The 10,919-nt window shown below is 42.1% G+C and overlaps 1 long non-coding RNA gene across 1 annotated transcript in view; it reads right to left on the reverse strand.

The window, feature by feature from the left end:
- LOC137622869 (uncharacterized) overlaps positions 1-9,640 on the reverse strand; it is an 86,164-nt gene extending 76,524 nt beyond the window's left edge. Inside the window, exon 1 of the long non-coding RNA XR_011040506.1 lies at positions 9,494-9,640. This is a non-coding gene — a long non-coding RNA (uncharacterized lncRNA). The remainder of the gene's footprint in view (positions 1-9,493) is intronic.
- Positions 9,641-10,919: the final 1,279 nt, after the last annotated feature.

A 10,919-nucleotide genomic window follows, 5' to 3' on the forward strand; every position in this document is an offset into this window, starting at 1 on the left:
TGGAATCTAGTGCAACCTAACTGGAGAACAAAAGATACCTTCAAGAGAAGAATTTTCCTTCATGAACTTAGTCCAACCTGTATTGTCTTCAAGGGTATCGTTGCCTAGGACGCCAAAAGCCCGACGAGTTGCTGAAGCTGCAAGACCTTCTAGAGAATATAATAATTCTCAATCTCAAGAAGAAGCTGCAAAGAGACAGTGTTATCATATGTGTAAAAATGACAGCAAAGTAACCACAATATGTTCTGTCTGCCGAAAAACATGTAAGCGGCATGCTGTTGAAATGTTCAAGTGCAAGAAATGCAACTAATTCCTAATCTTTAATAAGGTAGGGTGGTTGGGAGGGTTAGGTGTGGGGTCTAAATGAGAGTCACTTCCATGTAGTAGACCCTGGGCATACAAGGTAATCAATTATGTACTTTGTATGGCGGACAACTGTCAGAATTTATGAGACGGGTCATATTGACCCGGAACAGTATAGATGTTATAAAACGGGTGAATTACTAAAATTGTAAGCTCTCTATAAACGCTGGCCATTCTAAATCTTAGAAAATTTATGCAAAAAGAGGATATTGTTATATGTGCAAAAATATTTAGCAATGTAACAGCAATCTTCCCAAAAATTAGATGTAAATCCATGGTGTCACAATATTCAACTGTAATAATTTCAACTGAAACCTATTTTTCAATAAAGTAATTGGCTGTTAGAGATAGATTTGGAGCCTAAATGATAATAACATTCTTGCAGTGTACCCTGGACATGCAAATAATTCTAAAAAGTACTTTGTATGGCAAGGAACTGTCAGAATTTATAAGACAGGTCATTTTGACCCGGAACAGATTAGATGTTACCAAAATTTTAACAGACCACAAGGGTTAAATAGGGTGCCCTGATCTAGAGAGGTGAACTGTAGGCGGGTCATCTAGCAGAAGATAAGCAGGTTTTAGACGATCAATGGAGACCCAGTCTTCTTTGCCCCGAATGTTTAGGAGGAATGCTTTCGGACTGCATCGGATCACAAGGAAAGGGCCCGTGTAAGGGGGCGTTAGTGGTGGCTTGCTGGTGTCGTTGCGCAGGAAGACGTGCATTTCAGAGTGCAAGTCTGTTGGTATGTGATGCTTCGCTGGGGGCTTGTAAGTCTGGCAGCATGGAGTAAATTTTCCCACGACGTGACGTATGCGCTGGAGATCGTCGGAGGATGTAGAAGCAAAAAATTCGGCAGGGACGACCAACGGGTCGCCATACATCATTTCAGCTGCCAAGACGTCGAGGGCGTCTTTAGGAGTAGTCCTTAATCCCAGGAGGACCCAGGGAAGCTGAGTAAACCAGTTGCAATCCTTGCAGCGGGGCATCAAAGCTGCTTTGAGGGTGCGATGAAAACGTTCAACCATTCCATTGGCAGCGGGGTTGTAGGCCATTGTCTGATGTAGGGTGATGCCCAGGAGATTCGCTAATGATGTCCACAATTGAGAGGTGAAAGTGGTTCCCCTGTCGGAAGTAATATGCTCAGAAATACCAAATCTTGCAACCCATCCAGAGAGTAAGGCAGAAGTACATGAGGCGGATGTGCAGTTTCCATGGGAATGACTTCAGGCCAACGAGTGGAGCGGTCGATGATGGTAAACAGGTAATGATGTCCTTGTGATGTGGGTAGGGGGCCTACAACGTCGACGTGAATGCGTGCGAAACGACGCTGAGGTTGAGGAAAGGTGCCCACTCCTGAATCCGTGTGTCGATGTAATTTGGAAGTTTGGCAAAGAAGTACAGGCGCGGACCCAATCCTTAGCATCCTTAGAAATGCCGTGCCAAATAAACTTTGCCTTCAGCAGCTGTGCAGTAGAACGGCACGAGGGATGTGAAAGGCCGTGAATGAAATCAAACACCTGCTGTCGCATTGGAGCAGGAATCCAAGGTCGCGGTCTACCAGTACTGACGTCACAGAGGACGGTGGTTTTGGAGTCTTCGAGGGGGAAGTCTTCCCAACGGAGGGACGTGCAGGATGTCCTACATGTTTGATACGCTGGAACCTGTCGTTGGGCTTCAGCCAGGGCATTGTAATCCAATCCAAGTTGAATGGCAGCCAACGTGTTTCTTGACAGGGCATCGGCAACGGGATTCATTTTCCCAGGGACGTATTGAAAGGTGCAATTGTATTCAGCTACGGCGGAGAGATGTCGGCGTTGCCAGGCAGACCAGGCATAAGACTGTCGAGTAAAGGCGTGCCCCAGAGGCATGTGGTTTGTGCGAATGACGAAGGGCGTACCTTCTAAGAAATGGCGAAAGTGACGGACAGCCAAGTGCACCGCCAGCAAATTCTTGATCGAAGGTAGAATAACCCGATTCTGCCTTGGACAGTTTTCTGCTGAAGAAGGCCAATGGGCGGGGCGAGCCGTTGACCACCTGCACGAGTATTGCACCAATAGCGATGTCGCTGGCATCAGTGGAGAGAAGGAGAGGGGCATGTGGGATAGGAAAAGTGAGAGCCGCAGCATTTGATAGGGCCTTCTTTGCATTGCAGAAGGCTGCTTCTTGAAGGGGACCCCACTTCAGGTCCTTTGGCTTGCCCTTGAGGGAGGTGTAGAAGGGAGCAAGAGTGGCGGCAATGGCTGGCAGAAAGCGGTGATAATAGTTGATCATGCCCAAAAATTCCTACAGAGCTTTGACGGTTGAGGGCATGGGGAAGTTCTGAACGGCTGCTACCTTCTCAGGGAGGGGGTGGACTCCTTCAAGAGTGATGCGGTGCCCTAAGAACGACACTTCGTTGGCGCCAAAGGTACACTTGTCATATCGGACTACAAGGCCGTTTTGTTGTAGGCGGTCGAGCACGATGCGCAGGTGACGGAGGTGTTCCTATTTTGAGGAGGAGAACACAAGTATTTCGTCCACATAACATACACAGAAAGGGAGGTCCCCTAAGATGCCATCCATAAGACGTTGAAACGTGGCCCCAGCATTACGAAGGCCAAAACAGGAGTAATTGAAGGTGTATGTACTAAACGGAGTGGTGATGGCAGTTTTGGGGATGTCGTCTGGGTTCATAGGCACCTGATAATACCCCTTCAGGAGGTCGAGCGTAGAGAAAACCTTTGCTTTGTGCAGGTAGGAGGTCACGTCAGCAATGTTTGGGAGGGGGTAGTGATCAGGTTCTGTTTGCATGTTCAGGCGCCTGTAATCCCCGCACGAACGGAGGGAGCCGTCTTTCTTCAGAACGATGTGTAAGGGTGACAACCATGGGCTGGAGGCCTTTTAGCAAAGGCCCATTTCCTCCATTTCGGCGAACGTCTGTTTGGCGGCTGCCAATTGTTCCGGTGCCACACGTCTGAATTTTGTGAAGACTGGGGGTCCCGTCGTCTTGATATGGTGATAAATACCGTGCTTGGCAGGAACCGTGGGCGTTTGGCGAAGTTCTGGACGGAAAACTTCCGGGTACGACGTGAGGAGGTGGGCGTAGGCATCCGTGGGTGCGCTAATGTGGAGAGCGAGGTTAGAGGGGGCGGGTTGAAGAGGTGTCGACAAGTACGAGTCTGCGTTGACCAATCGTCGGTGGACGACAACGACCAGACGGTGGAAATGAGAGAGGAAATCCGCACCGAGGATTGGCAATGTGACGTCAGCAACGAGAAACTAACAATTGAATTTACCGTTTCCAAACGATAATGTGAGGTTCTCGTAACCGTAGGTGGGTATCGCAGATCCGTTGGCAGCTACCAAGCGGACGTCGGCAGATGTAGACAGACTACGTTGTGTCTTGAGTTTCCTTTGCAAAAGAGAACGACAAGCACCCGTGCCTACCAAAAATCGCACGCCCGTTCCTGCATCATGTAAAAAGAAAAGATTAGAAACACGGGAGGCCACCGCCACGAGCGATGGCCTACTTACACGTTTTTTGGCCACTGACAATCCTTGGCACATTTCTTCGCAGTTGCCCCGAATCTGAAGTGGTAGTAGCAAAACTACGGCGGATGGGAGGTAGTAAGTGGCTGTATAAGTAGTTTGTTGGTGTGCGAGCGATCGGTGGGTGGTGGGCGGCTTTGTCGCTGTTTCGGCACGTCACGGTGTAGGCGTGTATGTCCTACGGCATTCATGTCAGCTTCGGTTGACGTTGAATAGGCATCCTCTTCGTCAGGGGTGGAGGCGTTGATGGAGGTCTTGAAGTGGCTGTCCATAAGGGCGTCGGCTTTGGTCATCAAGTCCTTTATGGGTAAACTATCGACATCGGGTATGGCAGCGCGTATAGGTCCGGGTAAACGGCGTATCCAAAGGGTACGAAGTAGGTTCACCTCACGAGGAGAGCCGTCTGCGGCAGGTTGAAGGCGAGCGATACTGGTCATTTCCCTGAGGGAAAGCGAAGCCCTTTGGTACCCCAACGGTTGTTGCGAGAACTGAAAAAGCTTTGCTACACGGGCGGCTGGCGACGGCGAGTACTGCTGCAGAAGGTATGTTTTGAGGGCGTCATACGCTATTGGCGTGTCTCCTTGTTCACAAAGCCAGTCGGATATTTCCGGGAAGGTGTCCTCGGGTATCGCCGCGAGAACATAATCTGCTTTGGTGGTTGAGCGAGTCACGCCCTTGATGTGAAACTGGACTTCTGCACTCTCAAACCAAGCAAACACCTCTCCGCTGGCAAACGGTGAAAGTTTCAATGGGGCAGCCGCAGCGCCAACTTCTGTAGAGTCTGTCATAGTACCAACGATATAGAGGTGAGGGGGGTGGGGGTGGAAGGCGGTGGGAGCGAGTCGACTTCCGGGGTCACCAATGTGACGGGCCGAGAGAAGGTTGTGAACTCAAAGGCAGTGTGAAAGCAACTGAGTTAATTTATCATAGAACACACTCCTTTATATACAAAACCTCAAGGCAACAGGAAATTACATGTTCGAGAAACAGACAATGTTACATAGGAGAAACGCAGACATGTTTATTCTGGTTCTTTTTAGTGCGAGGGAAGAGCAAAGATAAAAGCATATATTATACAAAATGAATCATGTACGATCGTGTGACACACGGTTGGTACAATGTAAAGATTTTAAAAAATTCTTCTAAGCCAGACTGATAATGTAAAGGTTTTAAATTTTTTTCACTAGGACTGATGATTTGAAGGTTTTATGATTTTTTTTTTACTAAGACTGATGATGTAAAGGTTTTTTTAAAAAAAACTTAAACAGTTACAAAGTGCTATAAAGTGGATTTAGAAATTAACTAATGCGCTGTATGATTCACGAAAAAAAAAAAAGTTTCCGACAGTTTCGAAGTGATGTAATAATGTGGATCTAACAATTAACTAATGCACTTTATGATTCACCAAATACCTAAAGAATATAGGCTACATTCAAGTTTAAGAATCCGTTGAAATTCTATCTAGTCGGCGAACCTAACGCGCTCACTAAACAAGGGAAGTAACTGTGTGATTGTTAACAGACTATTGAATTTGACTGTACAAGAAATATATATATATATATATATATATATATATATATATATATATATATATATATATATATATATATATATATATATATTGTGTGTGTGTGTGTGTGTGTGTGGAAATAGAAATAATACTCTAAGTAGAATTAAAAGTAGAAGTTTTCAAATAAGAAATAATTCTAATGAATAACCTTCAGGACTGTTAACAAGTTTAGCAAATGGCCGTGGTACACTCTCTCTTTCTCTTTCTCTCTCTGTGTATGCGTGTGTGCCATCCACTTAAGCACTCAGCCACCCCACGTAGGTGGAGGACGGGGGAAATGTCCACCCTACTTAAATCTATTAAGACGACCGAGTAAATGTCCATATGTAAATGGTAAAAAATGTTAATGTCCATGAAACTACAGGCAAGGTTGAGATTTACCATTGGAGGAATAAATAAAAAAGTTATCACCATCCAAAAAAAGAGGGGTAGGAGATTTCACCCCTTAGGAGGATTAATACTAGTATTAATCCTCCAAGGGCCCCCAAGGAGGATTGATACTAGTATTAGTCCTCCTAGGGCTCCCAAGAAGCATTGATACTAGTATTAATCCTCCTAGGCCCCCTAGGAGTATTAATATTATTATTATTCATGTTCCTAGGCCCCCTAGGAAGATTGATACAAGTATTAATCTTCCTAAGCCCCATAGGAGGATTGATAAAGATAAGGATTATCTTTATTAATCCTCCTAGGGGGACCTAGGAGGATTGATACAAGTATCAATCCTCCTAGATACAAGTATCAATCCTCCTATGGGGCTTAGGAGGATTAATTTTTCTTCTTTGATCATAGTTGCTTTGGCTAATATTTGTTGGGCAGATGCCTTTCCTGCCGCTAACCCTCCCCATTTACCCAGCCGCTGAGGGGGGGGGGGGGGAAGCCAGCCTCAACTTAGTGCCAGTCCCAAGTCGGGTAAATGGGGAGGGTTGGCGGCAGGAAAGGCATCCGGCCATTAAATATTAGCCAAAGCAACTATGGTCAAAGAAGAATTAATCCTCCTAGGCCCCATAGGAGGATTGATACTTTTATCAATTCTCTTAGGCCCCCCTAGGAGGATTGATAATGTTAATAATCCTCTAAGGCCCCCCTAGGAGGATTGATAATGTTAATAATCCTCTAAGGCCCCCCTAGGAGGATTGATCAAGATAATCCTCCTAAGCCCCCCTAGGAGGGCTGATAAACAATCCTCCTAGGCCCCCCTAGGAGGATTGATAAACAATCCTCCTAGGCCCCCTAGGAGGATTGATAAAGATGATCCTCCTAGGCCCCCTAGGAGGATTGATAAAGATGATCCTCCTAGGCCCCCTAGGAGGATTGATAAAGATAATCCTCCTAGGCCCCCTAGGAGGATTGATCCTTGAATCAATCCTTCTAGGACCCACCTTTTAGAGTTACGACAGGCCCGATATGACCGTGTGGTCAACCTATCACTAATTGCTTGTTAGAGGAATTAAGGAATTACAAATTTCATATTTCTATGCAACTCAGAAAATGTTCGTTTTCAAGAGCCATATTCCTTTACCTCTAGTTTTAAATTGTCGTATACAGTTTTTTCTAAACTAACTTCCAGAGCTCCATGTTCAGGATTCCAGCAAGTTTGTTCACGAAATCTACGAAAAATTCCTGGAATATCTTTGTTTTGGATAGTTTTTGACGTATTTCTGGGACACATCACACAGCCAAACAAAAAATCCTAACAGCTTCCGTTCTACCAATTCTGTATTTATTTGTCTTTCGGGTTCTACTGACAACAGAGTTTACTGTGTTATGACTTTTGTTGTAGTGGTACTACGTTTTTTCTATTTCTATTTTTTTTCTCCAATTTATTTGCCTTTCGTTTGTTTTTTGTTCGGTCTCCAGTTTATTTGCCTAATCCCATAATTTTGTCTTTAGCAGGAATGGTGAACTGAGGAAAATGGAGTAAATAATAGATTAGGTTAGGTTAGGTTAGGTTTTATGAGAATTGGTGATATCAATTAGTAAGTTAAAGTAAATATTAGGTTAGTTAAGGTTAGGTAAGGATTTATGAGGATTAGTCATATCAATTAGTAAGTTAAAGTAAATAATAGGTTAGGTTAGGTTAAGTTACATTGTTTTAAGAGAACTGGCGATGTCAATTACTAAGTTAAAAGTATATAATAGGTTGTTGATAATTTATAATTTTGACTGCAAAATACTTTCCTTGCAATATAAGTTAGTATTCGATGGCATACAATGTTAAAATTGATACATTTATGGTTCAAATTGATAATTTAGGCAAAACTGTGAACGTAAGTGATTATATATGAATAGATATAAGTGGCAGTGTTTAATGCAGGTTCATAGTAACCCAGAGTCATCTACACTATCATTGCCTTCGTTACTAGCTGCAAATGGAAGGATATTCTGAATTCATCAAGAGTTTATTAAAAACCAAGGCTTTGTATTATATTTTAGCACCACCTAATCTCTCTGCGAGGACCATTCCTTATCGCTTATAGCATTGGCTATTTTGACTATTTCGATAGTGGCAAACTAAACCTATTTGGTATCCGGCTCGATTCTGATCTTAGTTGTTTCCCGGCTGCATGGAAAACTTTGTAGGATACGAAGTCAGTTGTAAAAAAAAGGGGTTAAGGTGGCCGATGTGGTAACGTCCCTGACTGGTGAACGCAGGACTGAAGTTCGAGTACCACTTAAACTGTTTCTTTGGTAGCTGCAACCTCACCATCCTTGTGAGATAAGGATGGGGGTTAGGGGGAACCTACAGGTCTATCTACTGAGTCATCAGCAGCCATTACCTGGCCCTCCTTGGTCCCAGCTTGGTCTGAGAGGGGCTTGGGCGCTGCTCATATGTAAATATGGTGTGTCTCTAGGGAATTGTCCAGCTCAGTAGGGCAATGTCACTGTCCCTTGCCTCTGCCATTCATGAACGGTCTTTAAACCTTTAAATTTTTTTTTTTTTTTTTTTTTTATAAATCTGGAATTCTATATATTTTAACACATTGGCACAATAACTGCATGAAACCTAAAATACGACACTTTTCAATCACTTTATTATGCAATAGTTGACCACAATACCACAACGAATAGCCATCTCAGACATGTCTACCACTGAGCAAAGATATTGACATGCTTAATCTCCAGTGATGGAAAAAGTATTTGCCTGATAAGAATACACAAAATATTTAGTCTTAGTATTTTGCAATCTTTTATGTCGTCTTTTTAAACACTGGCATTCCTTTTTCCTTTCGGGGCTACACAACCGTTAGGAAAGGGGTAACATTCAAACAACCTTAGTCAATTCTTAAGGAAAGGGGTAAATACAAAAATTATCGTTCAACTGTCCTTATCCTAGCAATTAGGAGTCTTTAAAATTGCTTAATACTAATTTCAAAATACTAGAAAAACGTGAATTTTATAGGAAAAGTGAGGTATTTTTCATACCAATATACACAATATTTTGCATTGAAAAACGGTAAAAGTCTGGCAGCATATATTAAAGGAATTTTACCGTTTTAAGAACGGTTTTATTGACGTAAAAGAGTGATATTACGGTCTTCATTCCCTAAAGATAAAGGTAGAAATACAGGCGCCTGTATTTTACTGTAATATGGTTTAGAACAATGTTTTTACGGAGAATTTCCGATAAAAATTACGGTTTTTTCTAACAGTGTAACTGTTTAATCTGTCTCGGAAGCTTTAGTAAAATTCACAATTTCTCGTGAAATGATAAAAGGACAGTAGGAAATACAGGCCATGTCACCCAGTTCTCTGCTCATACCCGTAACTTCTCTCCGTATATTCCACTTCAAACTAGTTTATTCAATGATCATCACATTTGCCTATTTCCTTTGCGTTATTTATATCACTCACTCACCCAATTCTAATTTTGAAACTAATAATTCCCTTAAATTCTCTATGTATATTTACAGATTGGTGATTTCCCTCTTACTAAATTAACATTGCAAACCTATGATTATCTATAGCCAAATTGAATAAAACATTTTAATTTCCTTACATATTAAAAACTATTATTAAAAACTTACATTTAACACAAGACGACCAATTGTAGAGTAACCCAAGAAACAATGCTGGGACTAAAACTTGATGGTAGAACTTGCTTAATTCTACTGGCAGTGGGCTGAGTGGGGTCGTGCTTTTCATCTGTTCCGTTTCATGAGCTCCTGATTATCATTTCCTGAAGAGAAAATAGAGGAAATTAATGCTTTGTGGAAATTAAATGTTTTTAGAAATTTTATACTTTAAAATGAAAATCATTATCCTGTGTATGAGGGCTATCATCATAATAAAAAAATAAAAAATAAAAAAGGAAAAAAATTAAGTGAATGAATAGTTTTTTTAATGAACAAATGGCATCTTATAATTTTGACAAAAAATAACATGTGAATGAATAGTTTTCTTCAAACAAATCACGTTTTACACTTTTGAAACCACTTTGAGACCAAACTGGAAAAACAAAGTTCTTAACTTCAGTGAGCCATTTCAAACTTATAAAGGTCGTGTTATTTTGTTTTACCTCCTCTATACTCTCATTTTCAACTCTGCCTATTTTTCTACTTACTACTTTGGATTCTCCAGTATGCAAATGATTCAATATGGATTGGAATACTAGACGAAGGTATTTTTTTCACCAATGAAATTACAAAAGTTTTTAATTTCCATTTTACGCAGCGAATTTACCCATAAACATTGCTTTTTGGTTGGCCAGATTAGGGTTCAATTACCACCCAAACTCTATAGTTTCTTTGGTCACTGCAATCTCACCATCCTTGTGAGCAAAGGATAAGGAGTTTAGGGGAGCCTATAGGTCTATCTGCTGAGTCATCAGCATCCATTGCCTGGCCCTCCTTGGTTCTAGCTTGGGGGGAGAGGGGACTTGGGCATTGATCATATGTATATATGGTCAGTCACTAGGGCATTGTCCTGTTCGATAGGGCAATGTCACTGTCCCTTACCTCTGCTTCATGAGCGGCCTTTAAAACTTTTCTAAGTGTTTCAGTATTTAGCAGACAAATATCAAAATCTAGAATATTTCCCTCACCCTGCACACATCTAGAAGATGGGATAATTCCCTGTCTAGGAAGGATTAATATTATTTTTCCTCCAAGCTCCCCCTCACCCCCTGTAGTATGGAGGAATTGAACCTTGGAGGAATAACACTACTGGAGATGCCCTGAACAAGGAGGTTCAATTAGGCCCTGTCAAAATAACAGTTCTCGATTCCAAAATTATCTCCACCACTGTATTAGAATTTTGTGTCCTCTAATCAGGCCTTCTTTACAGAAGGTAACAATTATTTTGTTTTTCATTATAGATCCCGCCTTTCTAAAGTGCTTATGGACGTACACGAAAATTCAACAAGACTTCAAAATGGTTTGCAATTGTGTCAAGAACTTTAGATTTCTTGTTTATGAAAATATAAGGACTGGACACATTCATCTCCTATTCCGG

This window comes from Palaemon carinicauda, chromosome 29, assembly GCF_036898095.1.
Source record: "Palaemon carinicauda isolate YSFRI2023 chromosome 29, ASM3689809v2, whole genome shotgun sequence".
Lineage (NCBI taxonomy): Eukaryota > Metazoa > Arthropoda > Malacostraca > Decapoda > Palaemonidae > Palaemon > Palaemon carinicauda.